We start from the raw sequence: 11,869 nt of genomic DNA on the forward strand, positions 1-11,869 counted from the left end.
GTGTACAAAAGTCAAATGAGAATGGTGGAAATGTTTCCAGTCCCTAATTACACCCACAGGAGGCAGTTGGTAAGAACTTAAAAACACATCAACATGCATTCACCAATTAAATACTAATATGAGAAACTCACAATGCCCTGGAGACAACAAATTATTTTAACTCACATGAAGAAACAAGAGAGATTGACTCAAACAAATAACCAAAATGCAGAAACAGGAAATAGTTCTGAGGAAGAAAAGGTAATGGAACTAACTGAAAACTATTTCTAGAGAATATCTGTTGTTGTTGTTGGGTGCCATCAAGTCAGTAATGACCCATAGCGACCTTATGCACAGCAGAACGAAACACTGCCTGATCCTGGGCCAACCTCACTATTGTTGCCATACTTGAGTTCACTGATGCTGCCACTTGGCCAGTCCATGTCGCTGGAGGTCTTCCTCTTTTTCTCTGACCCTCCACCTTACCAAATAAGATATCCTTCTCCAACGACAGGTACTTCCTGACAATATATCTGGGTACCTTCAAAGGATTAATAGAAATATCGAGGAAAGCAAGGGGAGCACAATAAAAACTTTATAAGAATTCAGGAAAGCACTACAAGAACAAACAGACAAAATAAATACAAATTTTGAAACAATACAAAACCTACTATTAGAAATCCAGAAGATTAATTCTAAGATTTCATAAATGGACAATACATTGAAAGGGCAAAGGAGTAGATTTGAAATAATGGAAGCCCAAGTTAATAATGGAAGCATGACGATAAATCTCTCAAAACTAGTATACTAGAAGAACAATCAGAAAAAAGAACGAAAAAATACAAAGAAAGCCTGAGTTAACGTAGGACACTGTGAAGAGAACAATTTACAGGTGATCAGAATTCCACAAAAGAAAGAGACAATAAAAAGAGAGAAAATTGTTGAAGAGGTGTTGGAATAAAACTTCCCTAATATCATGAAAGATGAGAAGACTAGCATTCAAGAAGCTGGAACCCTAAAAGAAAATCACCAAGACATATCATAATCAAACTTTCCAAAATCAAAGACAAGGGAAGAATCCTGAGAACATCTTGGGGAAAATGAAATGTTACTTACAAAGGAGAACCAATAAGACTAACTGTGAATTCACAGCAGAAGCCATGCAGCCAAGAAGGCAATGGGGTGACATATACAAAACTCTAAAAGAAAAAGACTGCCAACTAAGAATCATATACCCCAAGCTGTCCCTCAAAAATGATGGTGAAATTTGGACATCTCCTGATAAACAGAACTTAAAGGAATTTGTAATGATCAGACAAACTTTACAAAAAATGCTAAAGGGCATTCTTTGGACTAAGAATCAACAACAATAGATAATAACTGGAGATTATACATGACAACAACACCCAGAACTCAATCCAGATATAGAAGTATTTCCACAGACTGAAAATAGGGAAACAGAGATATTACTGTATAATGAAGTCAACTAAAAATCATAAAGAGGAAATAGTGTAGATAGTGAACTTCCAAATGGCATGGAAGTCAAGTAGATTTCAATGTAAAACAGATTGCATTAAGCAGGGAAAAAATTAACAAATTACAGGGTAACCTGAACAAAAAATATACAATTGCATATCAAAATAAAAATGGAGGAAAATCAAATAGATTTAGCAAACATTAACACAACAGAAATAAAAATGCAAAGAAAACATACAAACAAAATGAAGTCAGCATAGAAAATTAAGTGGAATAAACAAGACATGAAGAGCAGAATGGATAAGAAAACAGGATCCATCAGTATGCTATCTACAAGGGACACATCAAAAAGACAGAGACAGCCTAAATGCCCATCAACAGAAAAATGGTTAAACAAACTTTGGTACACACACACAATGGCATACTACAAAACACTGAATAATGATGAATCAATGAAACGCCTCACAACATGGTTGAAACTGGAGAACATTATGCTGAGTGAAATTAGTCAATCACAAAAGGACAAACATTATATGAGACCAGTGTTGTAAAAGGAGTTCTGGTGTTGCTCTGTGGGACAAAAGCACTGGACCACAAGGTTTGTTTGAACCACAAGGTGAGTGGTTCAAACTCACCAGTTGCTCCTCGGAAACCCTATATAGAGTGGCTATGAGTCGGAAACGATTCAACAGCACTTAACAACAACAACAACAATGTTGTAAAAAGATTTTTTAAAAAAGAGGTACTGGGGGGAATTATTCATGGGCTAAGGAGCTCTGGTAGCATAGTGATTACAAATCGGGCTGCTAACCTCAAGGTCTGCAGTTCGAAACTACCAGCTGTTCCATGGGAGAAAGATGAGGCTTTCTGCTCCCGTAAAGATTTACAGCCTCGGAAACCCCGTGCAGGATCACTATGAGTCAGAACCAACTCCACGGTACTTAACAACAACAACACAGGGTAGACACATATTAACATGGGTCATGGGGCAGGCAATATGCAACAAGAGGGAATTTAGTAGAGGAAAGATGAAGGTAGCAGGAGACACAGGGAGGAATAGTGAATAGGGGTAAATGCTGTTAACTTGGTACGTGGAAGACGTGCAATCATGTAATGAAACAAACTACATGATTTGTTGAATGTAAAATTGATCTGCTCTGTAAATATTCACTCAATTCACAACAAAAAGTAAAAACAAAAAACCCCCACTTTGGTACATACACATAATGGAAAACTAGGCAATGTTGAATAATAAGGATGAATCTGTGAAATAACCTCATAACATGGATGGACCTGGAGGACATTAGGCTACGTGAAATGAGTCAATCACAAAAGGACAAACGCTGTATGACACCATGATTGTAGAAACTAAAGAAAAGGTTTTCAAACCAAAAGAAACATTCTTGGATATTTACCAGCTGTGGGAGGGAAGGTCGAGTATGTCACTGGCTAGAGGGTAGGTCAGGTGAAGGGGATGACAATATATAAGAAGAGGGAGGTTGGCAGAAGAATGTTGAAGACAGGTGTGGACACAGGGAGATAAACATGGGTTAAAGGAGACAGAGGTAAATGGTGCTGTATACACAGCCCTGAGACAACAGTGCTCAGTGGGGAGATACCTGGACAGATACATGGGCTGAACAGGTATGGAAAGGGTATAAAGGTTTGACAGAGGATTTTGTGCATGGGCATTTACCTTTGCTGCAACAAACTTATGAATGTGGTGGAACATTTGTTGTTATTGTCATTGAGTCAGTTCCAACTCATAATGACCTTGTATGGGGTGTACAAGGATCAGCTGGTGGGTTTGAACTGCTGACTTTGTGGTTCATACATAGTCCAGTGCTGATCCTATAGTAGCACACCAGGACAGGGGACAAAATGATGAAAACTTCTTAGATAACATCAGACATCTTAAGGCAATGAGTTTCTGGGCCTGGGGGAGCTCAGAACCATAGTCTCAGGGAGCACCATGGCCATGGTCAATTGGCATAACATAGTCCAAAAAACCATGTTCTAGTTTACTGTTTTTAGGTCCTTACTCTTTTTTAGTTTTTTGTTTGTTTTTTTAAGTTTTTATTGTGAATTGAGTGAAAGTTTATAGGGCAGATCATCAGTTTTACAAGTCATATACTTTGTTTCATTACAATGATTACAATCCCCTCCATGTACCATTAGACCTGTTGTTTAAAATTTAACCTGTTGTTTAAGTTTTTGCTAGCTTTATAAAGAATAATGATTCTGCCTCTTATAAAAAAAAAAAAAATTTACTTTGATGAGTAGTGACTGGGATCCCAAAAGCTCATGAGTAGCCTTCTAAGGTATAGCTTTTGGCCTCTCCATACATGGAAGAAAGAAGAGAAATGAAAATTGAAGATATTGGGACTCAAGCAGCCCAGTAGATCAATGGTGTAGATGCCCGTTAGTCACCACAATTCTGAGACCAGAACTAGATGCTTCCTGACTACCACTTCCAACTGCTCTGAAACGGATCATATTAGAAGTCCCTGGATAGAGTGGGAGAAAATGTAGGGAAAAACTCAAATTTATTTTCTAAATAAGGCTAGGCTTACTGGTTAGAAAAAGACTGGAGGAATTGAGACTATGACCCTTCAAGTCTGGAACACAATTCACCCTTGTGGCCAAATTTTGAGCCAACCAGTAGATAGGTATCTGGGCAGAGGGGCAGGGGGATAACACCAGGAGTAATGTATACTCACCACAGAATGATCAATCATTGAAAATCAAAAGGGCAACATTCACCTACAGACAACATGGATTACTGCTTTGACTCTGCTATCCATTATGCTAACCACACCTACTTGGTCTTTGTAGATTCAGTGTTGCCAGTCCGCCCCTACCACCATGCAGTCCAATCAGCCCCTTTATTTTTAGATGTCTTAATTCAATCAGGGAGGTTCCCTGATTTATATGTAAATCAAATCTGATTTACATAAAACAGCAATCATATCAGTTTTCAAGAATGCTTTTGTTTCCTTCCCAAATTTGTTCCTCATTGTTGTGGCAAAAGGTGTGTGCTATGGGTACTCCATGCATGTTGTCTGTGTCTGTTAAGTGCTGAGTTGGTTCTGACTCATAGCAACCCTGTATAGGGTTTCAAAGGAGCGACTGGTGAGCTTGAACCACCACTATCAATGTGAGTTTATATGCATCAGATGGTAAGTGGAGTTTGGGCCCAGGGGCATCTCACATGTCACCAGTGGTCTGTAGACATATCCAGTGGTGGTTGTCCGGCCCCCACATAGATTCTTTGACAGAGGGAGTGAGTGCAATTATGATGTAAGGAAACAAGTTCCTCCTACCTATGAAAATAATTAATTAAAAGCTTTACTACAGTCCTGATCGGGCTTCAAAGATTAATACCACCATCAGAGACTCCAAAAATGCTCAGTAGTAATCCCTGTTACAACTCAGTGAATCCATGTATTTAGTCAGTAAGGTCTGTAGAGACAACAGCTGATCTTTGGAGAAAGGAAAGCTTAAAAAAGTGATGACTTCAAATGCAGCTCTTTCACATACTGGTACAAATCATCAGAGATGCCTGATACTGATCTTGTAAAAACAGGAAACATCAGAAAGAGTTTTCTTTTTAATTGGTACACAATTCACATATAGAATGTACCCTTTTAAAATACACAATTTGGCACTTGACCACAAGATCAGTTTGAACTGCAAGGTTGGTGGATCAAACCCACCAGTTGCTCCTTGGAAACCCTAACGGGTCGCTATACTGACTCGCTATACTGACTCGATGGCACTTAACAATAACAAAGTATATTCTCAGAGTTATGCAACTATCACCATTATCTAATTCCCAGAAAAAATTTTACCACCCAACAATATCCAGAAGGAGTTTATTTGTGTGTGACAAGATTCTGCATATCTCTTTACAATTGTGTCTCAAAATGATGTCTACTCGGCAGTTCAGTGTCAGAACATAGGAGCCAGTTATCTGGTCATTTTACGGTTCAACTGAACAGCACATTATTTGTCTTTCAGCACTTACGAGTCCATGGATCCAGTGGTGCTCCATGTGCCTGTGGCAAATCTCAAAGAAAAATTAGGTTTTAATGTAAAACCATACTTTCTTCTCCTCTTGAGAAACAGCTTTTGTTCTGGTTGAGAATGAAAATCTATGAAAACTGAGCTGTCCACCATGTTGTCTGATCCACTAGTTCATGAAGTCTGATGTGTCGATAGCATTCTATCATCAAATGGATGGAATCCAGCCACGCAAGTCCTGGGGGCAAAGTCAGTTGCATCGACAGGTAGTTCGCCCATCTAGTGTGCCTACTTTTGCCACTTCCTCCCCCAATCCACCATTAGACTAAGGAGGAAAACACTGAGTCCTGGTTTTTAGAAGGTTCTCAACAATATGGTAACAAGCTAAAGATGGACTGCTGTGGAGATACAGCCCTACTCAGTGATTGTTGGAAGGATCTGGAGACGGGATGCCCTCCCAATGAGCACAACATCAAGCAGTACGTCGTCACCTGGTCCAGAGGAGAGATCTATCCTGATTTGAGGACAAGTAGCTAACAGTCAGAGGTCAGGAAGTTGGAACAAGATTTAAAGACTGGTAAAAAGCAGGTTAGAGACAGATATAAGCAGCTGGACTTCTAAATTCATTCTAAAATGGGTCCAGAATGTCAGCATATTTGTATCTCATGCGAATGCACTCCAAAGGATGCCCATCACAGAAGCTTTTTAAATAATCATTATCTTTCCTCAATCAATACTTACTTGTTGGCAAGGTGAAATACTGGTAGGGGTGGAGATTATATTTTTGTTCAATGGTATGGAATTGACTACTTCAAAACCTATTTGGCTACTGCACAATACCAAGGTGCCTAATCTACCAGGGGTAGAAACCAACACTAAGCCACTGGGGGATCATTCTGCAACTTGGTGAGAGTTGATTGCATTAGGTTGCATATATCATTGGTTTTTCCTTATTTGGAACAGACACTAATTCTGAAAATGGACTTTCCTTTTCTCTCTGCCATGCTTCTCCTGGCAACATGATTCGTGTACTTACTGGAGACCTACTCAAGTAACACTGCTACTGAACAAGAAACCCGATACACAGCAAAAAGAAATGTAAGTCAATGGAATAATAATATCAGTGGATACATTGGGTTTACCTGATCATTCTTATAGAGATGGTCCTATAGAACAGTGGAATTGCCCTTTAAGGACAGCTACACCACCATATGAGACAACAGCTCATAAGGTTGAGTTCCGATCCTATACAACACGGTATACGCTCTGATTAGTCATCAACATATGGTTCTGTTTTGCCCTCTTAGCCAGAATACATGGGTCTAGGAATTGAAGGGAAAATCATGCCCCTCACTATACAACTAATGACCAACTAGGAAGGCATTTATTTTTGTAGCCCCACATTTTTAGATTCTATTGTTTAAGTGGTCTTGGTAACTCAGGGAGTACGTATACACTATAAAAATAAAATAAATATAGAAGCCTTTCACCTGGCCACTTGGGGACCCTCAGGTTACTAGAGAAATAAGTAAAAAGTGAGTTATAATATTGAGTACTGTGATTGCCCCTAGTAATTAAGTGGAAATATGGTGTTACACAATGGGGGCACAAAATCTTTAGGGACTGCTTCTGATACTGCTATTCCCAATGGCAAAATTAATTCAAGATGAAAGCAATACAACATAAACAGGCTCACTAAGTGTGCAGCTCCTTGAGGAATAAAGCTTTGGGACCCTCATTAGGTTAAGAACCATGCCACCTGAGACGGTGCTTGGAACAGAGGAAATCAATCTTGGACCTGGACCAAATGCAGAAATGAGGACTGGAGTAAAACTACCCATATTTTCCCCTTCTGTGTTGTACTTGTGAACCTATTATCAATAAAGTTTTTGTAGAATTAAGTAGTATTAAAGAAAAAGAAAGAAGATAGAAATTGTTCAATTACTAATAATGTTATAATTCAATGTCGAAAAGGTTTTACAAAATAATTCAGTTGTCAGTATTCATAGAATCTAAAAATATTTCACTTAAACAATTTACTATTTAGCACATATTACCAGCTGCTCCGCGGGAGAAAGATGAGGCTTTCTACTCCCGTAAAGATTTACAGCCTCGGAAACCCTGTACAGGGTCGCTATGGGTCGGAACCGACTCGACGGCACTTAACAACAACAACAACAACTGTATGATTAAAATTGGGGATAACCATTACTAAGGATTCTGGGTGGTCTGTTATGGGAGGAGGTCCAGCGGGGTGGAAGTGGGACACTGTGAGTTACTGTGACACCAACTGTGCTGAAGCGATCAGTCACTGTGCCAGCTTCTGAACTGTGGCAGAGACAAAGTATCTGAGGGCAGGCGGCAACTTCCAGACGACACGAGTTCAGCAGCAGGTTTGGGCACTGGCAGTAATTCCCTAATGTCAGCAAAAGTGGTTTGGTTCTGAGTCTGGGAGCATTTGCCTTATTTGGTCAGACTGCTGTGTGGTTCTGGTAAGACGTTCTTGGAAGTTTTCTCTAAAGACATTTTTCCAGCCCTTTCTAAGATCCTTGGAAACTATCTAGGGTAGCCATGTAATATTAATATTAATTTAATATTAATAGCTAGAATAGACTCTATTGCTTGAAACTGAGAACTTTAATGTCAGTAACCATTTGCAACCCCATGTTTGTCCAGGCCTTTCTACCAACGCACCGTTGAGTGGATTCAAACCACCAAGTGCTAACTATCTGCACCATCCAGAGACTCTATTAACTATTGCATACCATATTTGGGATTGTGTATTTTAAATAAATCAGGACCTGAATAATGTCCTAACTGCCAAAACATGCATATACTCACTGCCTTAATCCTTCATTCATGTTCATTTGGTCACTTTCTTTCCTTCACTCACTCATCCATGAATCAGGCATTTCTAACTGCCTTTAAATTTTTGCCCAGTGTTCAAACAGAGAGAGAAAAAAGAAAGAAAACCCAGTCCCGGAAATCTGAAAGCTAAAATTTAGTTGAGCAAGCCTTCAGAGCTCATATTGACCAAGATGGCTTTCAACATTTTTTCACATACATTTATTTAACTTCATTCATTTTTTCATCCACTCATTCTACAAAAATGTACTGAGCACCTATTTTTCCTAACCTTCTAGGTGTTGGAGATATAGAGATGAACAGAACACAGTTCCTGCCCTCATAAAGTGCAGTGTCTATTTGAAAAGACCAATAACTTAGACAGATCATTACGTAGAGATAAGTACAAAGCCCAGTGAAGGGCGTGGAAAGCCGTCTCCATAGCAAACTTGAAATTATTGTTGTTGTTAGGTGCCATCAAGTCAGTACTGACTCATAGAGACCCAATGCACAATAGAACAAAACACTGCTTGGTCCTGCACCAACTTCACAATTGTTGCCACCCTGCAGCCCACTGAAGCTATTGTCACTGTGTCAATCCATCTCAGGGGTCTTTCTCTTTTTGCTGACCCTCCGCTTTACCAACCATGATACCTTTCTCCAGGGACTAGTCCCTCCTAATAGTATGTCTGAAGTATGAGAGACAAAGTCTGACCATCCTGGCTTCCAAGGAGCACTCTGGCTGTGCTTCCTCCAACACATATTAGTTTGTTCTTTTGGCAGTCCATAGAATTTTTAATATTCTCCTCCAATACCATAACTCAAATGTATCTGTAGTTTTATGGTCTTCTTTATTCATTGTCCAACTTTCATATGTATATGAGATTATAGAAAATACCGTGGTTTGGGTCAGGTGCACCTTAGTCCTCAAACTGACATCTTTGCTCTGAACACTTTAAAGAGATCTTGTGCCACAGATTTGCCTAATGCAATACGTCATTTGATTTCTTGACTATTGTTTCCATGAGGGGTGATGGAAGATCAGAGCAAAATGAAGTCTTTGACAACTTCAATCTTTTCCCAATTTATCTTGATGTTATTTATTGATCCAGTGGTGAGGATTTTCATTTTCTTTACATTGAGGTGCAACCCATAATAAAGGCTGTGGTCTCTGATCTTCATGAGAATCTCTCCTGATATCCATTTTGGTCTTTTTCTTCTTTCTTGTCTTCTTAATGACCTTTTGCTTTCTTCCTGTATGTTCTTGGTGTCATCCCACAACTCTTCCCGTTTTCAGTCATTAGTGTTTAATTCATCAAATCTGTTCTTGAGATGATCTCTAAATTCAGATGGGGTATGTTCCAGGTCATATTTTGGCTCTTGTGGACTTATTTTAATTTTCTTCAGTTTCAGCCTGGACTTGCATATGAGCAATTGATGGTCTGTTCCACAGTTTTCCCCGACCTGGTTTTGGTTGATGCTATGGAACTTTTCTACCGTCTCTTTCCACCGATGTAGTCAATTTGATTTCTGTGTATTCTATCTAGTAAGGTTTATGTGTATTATCATCTTTTTTGTTAGTTAAAAAGTGAAGAAGTCATTGGTCTTGAAAAATTCTTATCATGCGATCTCCAGCATCGTTCCTATCACCAACGGTGTTTTCCAGCCACTGTTCCTTCCTCTTTGTTTCCAACCTTTGCATCCCAATCACCAGTAATTACCAATATATCTTGGTTGCATGGTTGATCAATTTCAGGCTGAAAAAGTTGGTAGAATTCTTTAATTTAATTAGCACTGACTTTAATGGCTGGTTTGTAAATGTGAATAATAGTTGTAATACTTGGTCTTCCTTGTAGGTGTATGGTTATTATCCTATCATAGGCAGCGTTGTACTTCAAGGTAGATCTTGAAATGTTCTTTGTGATGATTAATGTGACACCATTCCTCTTCAATTTGTCAAATCAGGATCTTCATTTCACAGATAATAAAAAAAAGTCAAATTGGTAAACAAGACAGTTGAGGATCAAGCCCAGGCCTTGTGATTTCAAATACTGTGCTTGTCTAACCAAAACAGTTATGGGAAGAGTTCTGAAGGGATAATGTGCAAAATAACTTCTGGAAGTCAAATCCATTTCACAGGATATAGAAAAGCTGGTAACTTACAGAAGATGATGACAATTCCTTGTGAGAAGATAATCTTGCCCTGGGGAGTTAGATTTGCTGGCACATCCATAGCACAGAATTCACTGTATGTTCTATTCATATCATAGAATTCACTGTGAGGCACTGATCACACCCAACACAGGTACCAGCTCAAGTAGTAACTGGACCATTCTTCCCTTTCAGTCATTCAGAAGGAGGTTTTTTTTGTCTACCAACCAGAAACTCACCCTCAGATTCCTGTAGGCCTGGTGATGGTCATTCCATATGTATTTATATCTTTTGGTATAATTATAAAAGAAACTAGAAAGAAAAGGACTAGGTTTGAACAGTGGATCTGCTTTGGTGTCAGAGTGAAGGTTATTGTTGTTGTTATGTGCCGTGGAGTCGGTTCCGACTCATAGTGACCCTGTACCAGGTTTCTGAGGCTTTAAATCTTTACAGGAGCAGAAAGCCTCATCTTCCTCCCACAGAACAGCTGGTAGTTTCAAACTGCTGACCTTGTAGTTCACAGCCCGATTCGTAACCACTAGGCTACCAGAGCTCCATAGAGTGAAGGTAGCAGAGGTCAAAAGAAGAATCCATTGTTTTTCATAACCACCTTCTACCACCTCAGATCTCTCAAAACTTGGTCCTTGGCACAGGCTGTTTCCTCTGCCTGGGACTCTGTGCAGGTACCGCTATACAAGCTTCAAAGCTCAACTCAAGCAGTGCTTCTGAGGATCCTTCTTCTATCTTGCCTCCCCAACTCCTAACGCCTAGCCTGCATGGAGCACCCCCACTCTGGCCTTGCCCCGCTCACACTGAACATTACTCACAGTTCCATGCCTGTCTTTTCCCATAGGATGGAGCTTTGGCTTTATCTCTGGCACCCTATTGCCTACACATTGGCAGTATAGCACAGGTGCCCAGGAGCTGGAGGTGGAGGTGTGGGTGGACATGGGCAGAGGAATTGACATGGCTGAGAGCATAGTGTCACAGGGACTCTGCTGATGGCCCATCCAAAGCTGCATCCTGGTGATTCCAGCTGCCCATAGGGAGGCAGGTTCCAGGCACATCGTTCTTTCAAGGCCATGAAACCTCTAAGTTTCTTACAGAACAATCACAGAATAGGTCTAAAGAGCAGAAAATAACATGTAACTTTGAATCAGAGGCCTAGAATCTGGTAGTAGTAACAGGTCCAAACAGAGGCAAGTTAGGAGGTAAACTAGTCTTTGGATGTAGAGGTATGTAAGCAGATACAAATCTGAACTAACACCATAACTGAGCCTCCTGTTCAAAGTCAGGCACCCTACTGAAGAATTCACATATTTACATTTTGCAAAGGAGAAATAGAAATGCTGAAGTTTTGAAGTATTTACCCAAAGAGGATGTCAGAAGAGACATG

This window comes from Chrysochloris asiatica, unplaced genomic scaffold, assembly GCF_000296735.1.
Source record: "Chrysochloris asiatica unplaced genomic scaffold, ChrAsi1.0 scaffold00123, whole genome shotgun sequence".
Classification (NCBI taxonomy): domain Eukaryota; kingdom Metazoa; phylum Chordata; class Mammalia; order Afrosoricida; family Chrysochloridae; genus Chrysochloris; species Chrysochloris asiatica.